Consider the following 11,339-nt stretch of genomic DNA (forward strand, 5'->3'; position numbering starts at 1 on the left):
TGGTAATCTGAGTAGCTCTGTTAAAGGCAGCCTGCGTAACCTGGGTGTCATTTTGGATGGAGGGATGTCTTTGGAACATCACACCAGGCAGCTCGTTAAGAACTGTTTTTTCCAAATTCGTAACATTTCCAAATTATGCAAAATGGTGGCTTTTAATGACCTAGAGATGATTGTGCATGCATTTGTTTCTTCACGACTTGATTATTGTAACAGTCCCTTTACATGCCTCAGTAAGAAAGAGCTGGCCTGCCTGCAGGTAGTGCAAAATTCTGCTGCACGACTTCTTACCCGCGCCCACAGGAGAATGCATATTACTCCTGTCCTCAAGTCTTTACATTGGCTCCCTGTTTTTTACAGGATAAATTACAAAATCCTCGTGCTGACCTTTAGAGCTCTACATGGACAGGCACCGGAATACATTAAGGACCTGATCCAGCCTTATGTTTCCAGCAGGAGTTTGAGGTCTTCCAATCAGAAGCTGCTGATGGTTCCCCGAACTTGTTTTAAAACTCGAGGGGACAGATCTTTTAAAGCTGTGGCACCTCGCCTCTGGAATGAGCTTCCCTGTTCTCTTCGCTCACTAGACTCTGTGGATGTTTTTAGACAGCAACTAAAGACACATTTTTTTAAACTGGCATTTTAGTGTCAATTTATTTTATTGTTCTATATTTGTATGTGTTGTTTTTATTGTCTATTTATATCGTGTGAAGCACTTTGTGACCTTGGTCTGTGAAAAGTGCTATATAAATAAAGCTTACTTACTTACTTACTTAAAGTTATCTAAAAAGATATTCCAATAATGAAAACGTTATCTTTGATAATTATCTGTTATCGGATTATCGGAACTGTGCCCACCACTGCCTGTGGCCACCCAGAAGAGGTGCAGTCGAGGGGGAAAAACATCGTACAGCAGTCGAGGTGGAATCTAACTGCAATCTGACTTCATTCTAAATACAACCCCTGGCAATAATTATGGAATCACCAGCCTCAGAGGATGTTCATTCAGTTGTTTAATTTTGTAGAAAAAAAGCAGATCACAGACATGACACAAAACTAAAGTCATTTCAAATGGCAACTTTCTGGCTTTAAGAAACACTATAAGAAATCAGGAAAAATAATTGTGGCAGTCAGTAACGGTTACTTTTTTAGTCCAAGCAGAGGGACTCACTCAATTCTGAGGAATAAATTATGGAATCGCCCTGTAAATTTTCATCCACAAAACTAACACCTGCATCAAATCAGATCTGCTCATTAGTCTGCATCTAAAAAGGAGTGATCACACCTTGGAGAGCTGTTGCACCAAGTGGACTGACATGAATCATGGCTCCAACACGAGAGATGTCAATTGAAACAAAGGAGAGGATTATCAAACTCTTAAAAGCGGGTAAATCATCATGCAGTGTTGCAAAAGATGTTGGTTGTTCACAGTCAGCTGTGTCTAAACTCTGGACCAAATACAAACAACATGGGAAGGTTGTTAAAGGCAAACATACTGGTAGACCAAGGAAGACATCAAAGCGTCAAGACAGAAAACTTAAAGCGATATGTCTCAAAAATTGAAAATGCACAACAAAACAAATGAGGAACGAATGGGAGGAAACTGGAGTCAACGTCTGTGACCGAACTGTAAGAAACCGCCTAAAGGAAATGGGATTTACATACAGAAAAGCTAAAAGAAAGCCATCATTAACACCTAAACAGAAAAAAACAAGGTTACAATGGGCTAAGGAAAAGCAATCGTGGACTGTGGATGACTGGATGAAAGTCATATTCAGTGATGAATCTCGAATGTTCGGAGAGTTAAAGGACAAGTTGGGACAAGCCCAGCTCTCCACAATTTCTCTTATACTCACTCGACTGGTAAGCACTGAAAGCCGAGATAGGCATGTCCCAACTTGTCCGAAACGGAGGTGTTCCTCTTTCTCGTTCCTTTGTCTCGCGAAGCCTCCGCGCAGCTTTCCATGACAAAATCTCTTGTTAAAGGTGAAATCTGCCGGAAAATGGCTGATGTCCAGCTCTTGTGATAACCAGAGAAATTGCACTCGATGGTCCCGGCTCCACACAGCGATCCGTTTAGAAATGATGTGGTGGTTTCTGCCTCTCGATGGTGGCTCGGAGCGCGGCGCACCGTGCGCCATTGTGGGCAGTCCTTAAAGCTGTAGTAACACTCCTTATTCTCTGTGAAACCCGTAAAATTTTCACCGAAAGCCAGATAAATTTTTCGAATGGTTTCCAGCCGCCTGTCTCTAACAGTTTCTGAAAAAATTCTGATGGAAAAAAAGCCCAAATCATTCCGCCATTTCCTCGCAATGAAACAACGACGAGAGGGGTGGACCAGTGCTCACTCAAAGCCTGCCCACAGGCGAATGACGCAACTGACAGGCGTGGAAAAAGTCACGCATGCGCACGAAGGTTCAAGCTTGGCTGATGTAAAAACATATGAATCAAATCCATATATTTTTTGCATAAAATAAAAAGGTCGGATTCTTTTCTCACAGACCTCGTATTATGTTATCATGGCTGTAACAACCCAGTTAGACGGCTGCACAGCGCATCTCTGAGCGGCAGACCAGCGCATGGGGCTGAATGGCCTGTCCCAGCTGTAATAGCATCATATTTCAGATATATTGTCAGTCCACCTCATGATTTAGAAGTTGTATCTGTAATATTGTTATCATGGTTATAACAGCCCAGTCAGACAGCTGTGCAGTGCGTCAGTGTGTCTTTGTGCGGCGGACAAACGCATGGAGCTGAACGGCCTGTCACAGCTGTAATACACATATTTCAGATATATTGTCAGTGCACTTCATGACTTAGAAGTTCTATCTGTAATATGTTATCACGGTTGGAACAGCCCGATCAGACAGCTGTACACTGCGTCAGGACGTGTTTTGGCGGTGGAGCGGCGAGCGCAGCTCACTCGCTCACCTGGCTGCCATCTCTCTCTCTCCTTCTTACTCTCTCCAGGACATCAGCCCTTTAGCAGTGGACCTTCCTGCCGTCCAGCAGCTGCAGCCAGCAATGAGGGCAGACAGTTCTGTGTGGAAGATCCCTGAAGAATTGGAGCTTTTTGACACAACTCTATGGATCCTTACTGCCGGTTCAGATCAGTTTATACACACGCCCGCCACACATGCAACCACCACACACACACACCCCACCACACACGTGCTCGCCACATGTGTGGACAAATCAGTTGGGGCAGGTTGGAGCGCAGTCTGGGTGTTCGGACGCCTATCCTTATTCTCTCCCAGATGTGGCACGAATTGTGTTTTTTGTTTTTTTTTTACATACCGCCTTGGCTCATGCTCATTCATACCAAGTGTGATGGGGCCCTCAGCAACACCGGAATTCACAAGGAACTAGTAAGAGACTTTGCACGGCACAATTCTAACTCGGGCGAAGATCGGTCATTTAAGGTGACTGGGCATGGGTGTCAGGCCTCTGAAAATGCATACCACCCTCCAAAAGCACGTTATTGCATTAATATTATTAACTCTGCCTTCTAACTATAACTTTTAAATAATTTTATATAGAAAAAGTAAACCTTATGATTGACTTAACACACATATTTATTTTGATCAAATTGGCAGCATATGAAAATTGAGTTTGAATGTTTTTTCCAAGGTGTATAAATGGCCTCAACTGTACAAATGCAAATCTTTTTAAAACCACTTATTACCCCTACTGGTAATCTTCAGTTGGTTCAGAATGCTGCTGAGAGAATTTGAACCAGGAGAAGGAAATTTGAACATATTACTTGTCATTATAGCAGATTCACTGTCATTTGCAGCAGCGGACAGTAGATGGTCTTTTTTTTTTTTTGGTTTTAGTTTTAACGAGATGGACAATAATTTATTGAACAATATAACGAGCTTTTGCATTTTGCACAGAAAGCATTAACTCTGATGGTTGCTTGAAAAGTTAACGTTTTGTAAGGTTACGGCTTACTTTCTCTTTATAATGTCCCACAATTTTTTCAAATTTACATAATTTTAGCCAAGTGGCACTCTGCTCTTAAACAGTCTCTCATTCTCCATCTTTTCAGTATGTGCTTACAAATAGATTATTTTTGTATCTTCAGTGGCTAAATTATAAATTACTGGTGTGAGTTAATTCTGTACGTGAGAATAATCACCTTGAAAAACTGATTTGGCAAGTCCTTATGCAGGACTATAAACTGTGTCTTTCTATGGTGCATTATATTTCCAGGGAAGCAGCTTGTTAATAAAATGAGAGGATAAACAAAGCACTCTCACTGTGTCCCTTTGTGCCAGCTCGGTCCTATGAATCCCTCCAGGGGGAGATTAGAAGGTATAGAGGACAGATTGAAACCAGACAGAGGATGATGAATTAGTGCGTCAGCTCCAGGAAAATTATACAGCGTACTCACCTCTGCTTTCCCACAGAGGCCGAACAGACTGAAGCCTTTCTCACACAGATGTTCAGCTGATTTCCAGCTTTCACTTCCAAGTCTACATCCTCTGTGACCTCATAATAAATACTGGTAATACGTTTTTAACTCATCATTTTTGAGAGCAGTCATTAAAGGGGTCATGTCACCCGCCTTTCAGCAAGATAATACGGGTCACCAGATGGCTTAAAAACATACATTAAGGTTTGAAGCTGTAAATATCCCAAAAACACTGAAGTGCTGCAGAGGCCACACTACCTGATTTTTAAGACCGGTTCAGGACTGGTTTATAGCTGGGCACAGTGAGCTGGTCTGTGTCACGTAAAGGTTGTTGCATTTTGGAACAGCAGGCAAAATTAATCTGTGTATATGTGAAGATAGAGATGCCTTGTGATGCATCATTTCTGAACATATGAATCTTAATAATATGAGCGAAGCGATGCACAGCGGCGCAAAGCTCGCTTATGGTACACTGAGTCCCAAACAAGAAGTGCCAAATTTTGAGTCCACAGTGAAACAGGAACTGTCAAATGTTGAACACTTCCTGGCATGAGTGGAGCTGGGTGTCACTGGACCACCTTGAAATCTGACTGGACACCCCAGGTACCACCCCAGATGATTGACATGTCACGGCACCTCAGGTCTGGTTGAAAAGGGTAGTTTAATTCTGTGACACATATTGACTGTTAGCTCTCTGCAGTAGTTGGCGCTGTGCACCACAAAAAGTTCTAATCCACATTAGTAGAAGAAGAAAAATCTTGGAGCCATATTTGAACCTGAACACGTCTGAACCATGGACTCCAATGACACCAGACTTATATTAGTTAGTAAACAACCATATTTTATGCCAGAAATGAGGTCCAGGTTGTTAAAAGCGGCATTTCTCCTTTATTTCAGACTGGCTTATATATACACGTTTTCCAGTGATTTTAGATTAATAAAGCTAACAGACAGCAGCTGATTCATGCTCTGTTGGCTTATTAGTGCAGCAGATCACTGACACAATCCTTCAAATGGTGATACAAGCATCAAGTTCAGCACAAATACACCTTAGACATTACACTTTTGAAAAAAACTGACTGGCCACTTGAATTTTCAATTGGCAGCTTGGTCGGGGTCAATTGAAGAATTACACAAGGGGTCAAAATTAAAATATGCTCCAATCAAATTGAAAACCACACCACATGTCTGATCACTTGTCTGATCATAAAGATTCCAAAAAGGTATAGTTTGTACTATGTGTGACTGAATGTTACGGAGTTATGTGGTAAATACAGCAAGAATGGTGACAAAGATCGATTTCAGTTTGTACAGTGGTCAAAAATTAAAGTGGCTCCAATGTTGGTAAAATGTGATGCAAATTATTGGTTGAGCTAATAGGATGAATAAATGGAATAGTTTTGACAGTGCTGAATGCTTGGTCTCCAAAGTAAAGGACAAACAAGGTCAATGTGCATTGGATTCTATGATATGTGACCAGTGGTGGGCACAGATAACCAAAAAATGAACTTCAATAAGATAAGGTATCGAAGATCAAAGATAACTGAAAAGTTATCTTTGATAAAGCTAAAACGATAAACCACCAAAAAATGTATCAAACTTACAGATAACCAATAATTTCCAGTATTGTCTCCAGTACACTTGCAACTACTAACAAGCAGATTTTGAGTATTAACATTACGATTGCTTCTAGAAGCATCAAAGACGACGACAACAGACCCAAACAATGAATCAGCACTTCTGTTTTTGAGCGTCCTGCTACCTGTTGGAAGCCATGTAGCAAACTAGAGCATCCAGCACAAACATAGGTAAGAGCAACCACAATGCTCAACGCTGCCATCAGGCGGAGGTCTTGGAAAATAAAGCAATGCTGACTTATGGTTTGGTGTAAATAAAATGAATACTGATAGAATAACTCCATTAATGTCAATTCTGGCATTTGTGCAAAGTTAAGATATAACATATATATTTTAATGTTGAATAATGCAATAATTCTGAAGTTCTGTAACAGACACAGATGGCATTCTGGGTAAAATGTGCCTCCGCTAACACTGATTGGTTGACTCATTCATTCTATGTAAACCAACACATTAATGTGAGGCGTGTTGTGTGTTGGTGTTTACAGATAAATGTGCTTTTATAAAATATGCCATTTTTTATTTGTAAAAAAAAAGGCATTTTCAAAAAAAAAAAAAAAAAAAGCCAAGTTGTAATTAGATAACCGTCTGATATAACCAGTGTCAACATAAATAGAACACTGCCATGATCTACTGGTGCCAGTGCAAGTTTTGGCCCTTTTTCAGCTGATTTTTCATTCGTGCAAGAATTTTTTTGGATCACACAGAGTTTCAGGTTAATCGCACGTCTTGCATCATTTAGTATACATGGAGTAACGAGCTGCGTTTAACATCTCACAACCACCTCCTGATCGCCGATCGTATGGTCAGATGAAAATCAAACCTGTTTGATATTCTGATCGCCCGTCGTGAGGGTATCTGCTGAAGTGCTACAAGCGTCCAACCTCTGGCACTGTGCCTGTGCAAACACCGCAGACCTGTCTTGTAATTTTTTTTTTTTTAAAACTTTGATGTCTCCCATCAAGAGTTTTAGTAAATTAAGTTTGAAAAAAAAGCTTCTGAGTATGTTTTGCTTTTGGAAACACGAGTCTGACGTATGGTTTTTGAACGTACAATGTGTGTGAGAACATAAATCGTGCGCTCTGAACTTTTACACCGTGCGGTTCTGTCGTACAGTTTGAGCTGGAACCAAGTACAGTGATTGAAAATATCAGCCCAGCTTCAGGGCGAATACTGCCATGAATACTACTGGCCAGTAGATGGCATTAGAGACCTTGAAAACCTGCCAAAACAAAATTCCAGATAATCTGTGTTGCTACGTTTAAGATGCATGGAATTTAATAAACGCAAACACAATAACAACGTCTAGAAACCCAGAGAATATATTCATGAGAGTTTTAGGTAATAGAGTTTAATGTTCTTGTCCGTGGAGCCTGATCAAAGTGTCTCAAATGCATTTCTCATGTTGTGAACGTACTGAGATTACTCTATCATACCCATAATGCACCTGGACACAGCATGTCCACAATAAAACATTAAAAATTAGTGCATTACTTTAAAAGTAAAACATATATCTGATATTTTCACTTTATAAAACTTCAGACGTGACATTAATTTAAATAATTTGTCCGAAATGAGTTTGTTTAAAATTTGAACCATAAGTTAAAAATGTATGCCTCTGGATGACTTGGGTAATATTGCCCACATAACCGTATGGGGTTAAAAGTTTTTGGTGGCCAGTTCTCTTTTGCCTGCAGAGGACAGAGTGGTTTCTTCTAGAAACAGCTGTTCTCTGTTTATAGAGAATAGAACTACACATCTGCTACAAAACATTTAACAGGTAAGTGCTCAACTGATTTTAAATTTTATAAGTTTTTGTAGCTGTTCAACTTTATCACATTAATGGTCTAAAAATTATCAGACAAAAATTTATTGGAAGATAATTAGTCTGATAATGGTTTTCAAAGTTATCTATAAAGATAATCCGAAAATGAAAACATTATCTTCGATAATTATCTGAACTGTGCCCACCACTGCATGACATATGTTACCCTGTAACATGAACTAAGCATGACACATGATGCAAACTGTTACTTTTTAAAACCCGATTAACTCTACCAATAATTTGCATAATTGTTTTTACAAAAATTGGAGCAACTTTAACATTTGACCCCTGTAACAACTGAAACTGACCTTTGTCACCATTCTCGCTGCTTTTACCTCATAACTCCATAACATTCAGTCACAGATTGTCCAAACTATACCTTTTTGGAATCTTTATGATCAGGCATAATGTGGTGCAGTTTTCTATATGATTGGAGCATCTTTTAATTTTGACCCCTGTGTAATTCTTCAATTGAGCCCCACCTGGCTGCCTATTGAAAGTTCAAGTGGCCAATCATTTTTTTCAAAAGAATTAATGTCAATGGAGTATTTGTGCTGAATTTGATGTTTGTATCACCATTTGCAGGATTCCACTCTAAATATTCTCTTATCTGCTGCACTATATGTGAGATGTAAGATGCTGCTCCTCAGTGTTTCTTAATTGCCCTCAAAAGTATTGGAACACTTGGTATTTCACACATTTTAATTTGTTTATGGCATTACAAATACAATTATTTTCTAAAATTATCTTCCTTAAACTGAAAGCAAATCCCTACAACTTGATATAAATTAATTACAAATATAAAATCCAGCTTCCCGATGAAGTAGTGTAGAGGAGGATTTTCTTAAAAAGAAAACCTGAAAGTTCAGCTACAATTTGCCAATAAGTACATTTGAGATGAAAGCCTAGATTTGATGTTTTGGTGAAAGAAACTTTTGTACTCGTATTTCTTCATAATTGATGTAAATAAAGTCCAAGACAGATTAAGTGACTTGGAAATGTTCATGTTTCCATCCCCTGACTTGTCTCAAGAAAACTGGCCATAAAACTTATTATTATTTACAGGTATTATCAAGTTTAGAGATTTGCTTTCAGTTTGAGTTTGAGGAAGATAATTTTAGAAATGTTTATTCTTTATATATATATATATATATATATATATATATATATATATATATATATATATATATGTATATGTATTCACAGTGAGGAAAATAAATATTTGAACATCCTGTGATTTTGCAAGTTCTCCCACTTACAAATCATGGAGGGGTCTGAAATTTTCATCTTAGGTGCTTGTCCACTGTGAGAGACATAATCTAAAAAAAAACAAAAATAAAATAAAAAATCCGGAAATCACAATGTATGATTTTATAATAATTTAATTGTATGTTACTGCTGCAAATAAGTACTTGAACATCTGTGAAAATCAATGTTAATATTTGGTACAGTAGCCTTTGTTTGCAAATACAGAGGTCAAACATTTCCTGTAGATTTTCACCAGGTTTGCACACACTGCAGCAGGGATTTTGGTCCACTCCTCCATACAGATCTTCTCCAAATCTTTCAGGTTTGGAGTTTCAGCTCCCTCCAAAGATATTCTATTGAGTTCAGGTCTGGAGACTGGCCAGGCCACTCCAGGAGCTTGAAATGCTTCTTACAGAGCCCCTCCTTGTTTCCCTGGCTGTGTTTTTGGGGTCATTTTCATGCTGGAAGACCCAGCCACGACCCATTTTCAATGCTCTTACTGAGGGAAGGAGGTTGTTTGCCAAAATCTCGCAATACATGACCCCATCCATCCTCCCTTCAATACGGTGCAGTCGTCCTGTCCCCTTTGCAGAAGAGCACCCCCAGAGTATGATGTTTCCACCACCATGCTTCACGGTTGGGATGGTTTTCTTGGGGTTGTTCTCATCCTTTAAACATGGTAAGTGGAGTTGATTCCAAAAAGCTGTATTTCGGTCTCCTTTGACCACATGACCTTCTCCCATGCCTCCTCTGGATCATCCAGATGGTCACTGGTGAACTTCAAACAGGCCTGGACATGTGCTGGCTTGAACAGAGGGACCTTGCTGCCTTGCAGGATTTTAAACCATGACAGCATCATGTGTTACTAATGTAATCTTTGTGACTGTGGTCCCAGCTCTCTTCATGTCATTGACCAGGCCCTCCTGTGTAGTTCTGAGCTTTCTCAGAATCATCCTTACCCCACAAAGTGAGATCTTGCATGGAATCCCAGACCGAGGGAGACTGACAGTCATCTTGCGTTTCTTTCACTTCCTAATAAATAATCATAACAGTTGTCTTCAACCAAGCTGCTTGCCTGTTGTCCTGTAGTCCATCCCAGCCTTCTGCAGGTCTACAGTTTTGTCCCTGGTGTCCTCAGACAGCTCTTTGGTCTTGGCTATGGTGGACAGGTTGGAGTGTGATTGATTGAGTGCATGAACAGGTGTCTTTTATACAGGTAACAAGTTCAAACAGGTGCAATTAGTACAGGTAAAGAGTGCAGAATAAGAGGGCTTCTTAAAGAAAAATTAACAGGTCTGTGAGAGACAGAATTCTTGCTGGTTGGTAGGTGTTCAAATACTTATTTGCAGCAGTAACATACAAATAAATTATTAAAAAAATCATACATTGTGATTTCCGGATTTTTTTTTTTTTTTTTAAGATTATGTCTCTCACAGTGGACATGCACCTAAGATGAAAATTTCAGACCCCTCCATGATTTCTAAGTGGGAGAACTTGCAAAACCGCAGGGTGTTCAAATATTTATTTTCCTCACTGTGAATATATATATATATATATATATATATATATATATATATATATATATATATATATATATATATATATATATATATATATATATATATATAGTATTTCTTGTATTTGAAATGGCATAAACAAATTAAAATGTGTGAAATACCAAGTGTTCCAATACTTCTGGAGGGCACTGTATCCTAACCTTATGAAGAGTGCAAAATGAGTGTAGTATTATTACTGTTTTGTTTAAGAATGTTTAATTTTCATTGTTGCTGCACTTTGTGTGAAATCATAGTCATATTGTATATCATATTGATATGACAATATTGAGATACGATCATTTGGCCAAATTGTACAGCCCTGCTGTCAACTAGCTGAAACTTTGAATATTAATTTACACCTACATGAAAAAAACAGTTAACGTGGCAGGGGGTTTAAGAGGGCTGTAATTAGGGAGGTCTGAGGGGTGGAGCCCCCCAGAAGCTGAAAGGCAAAAAAAAAGAGAAACACTTAACAAGGCGGGGTCTGGGAGGGGCAGAGCTCCCACAGAAGCTGAAAGGTTTTAGCCATGCTAATGCTCTCCTGAAGCATTTGCTCAAAAAAAGTCTGAAGGACCTAAATGACATGGTGAGATGCTGAAGAGCTTCGCTCGTTCATGTCTGCGACATATACATAATAATGACTTGGATTCATAAAGCAC

At 39.2% G+C, this 11,339-nt stretch overlaps 1 long non-coding RNA gene across 1 annotated transcript; it reads left to right on the forward strand.

Annotated features, from left to right (window-relative positions):
• Nucleotides 1-895: 895 nt before the first annotated feature.
• LOC117508602 lies at nt 896-5,054 on the forward strand. Its single transcript, XR_004560142.1, has 3 exons — nt 896-912; nt 3,702-3,704; nt 4,892-5,054. It is a non-coding gene; the product is annotated as an uncharacterized LOC117508602 (long non-coding RNA).
• Nucleotides 5,055-11,339: the final 6,285 nt, after the last annotated feature.

The sequence above is a fragment of the Thalassophryne amazonica genome, chromosome 4, assembly GCF_902500255.1.
Source record: "Thalassophryne amazonica chromosome 4, fThaAma1.1, whole genome shotgun sequence".
Taxonomy (NCBI): Eukaryota; Metazoa; Chordata; class Actinopteri; order Batrachoidiformes; family Batrachoididae; genus Thalassophryne; species Thalassophryne amazonica.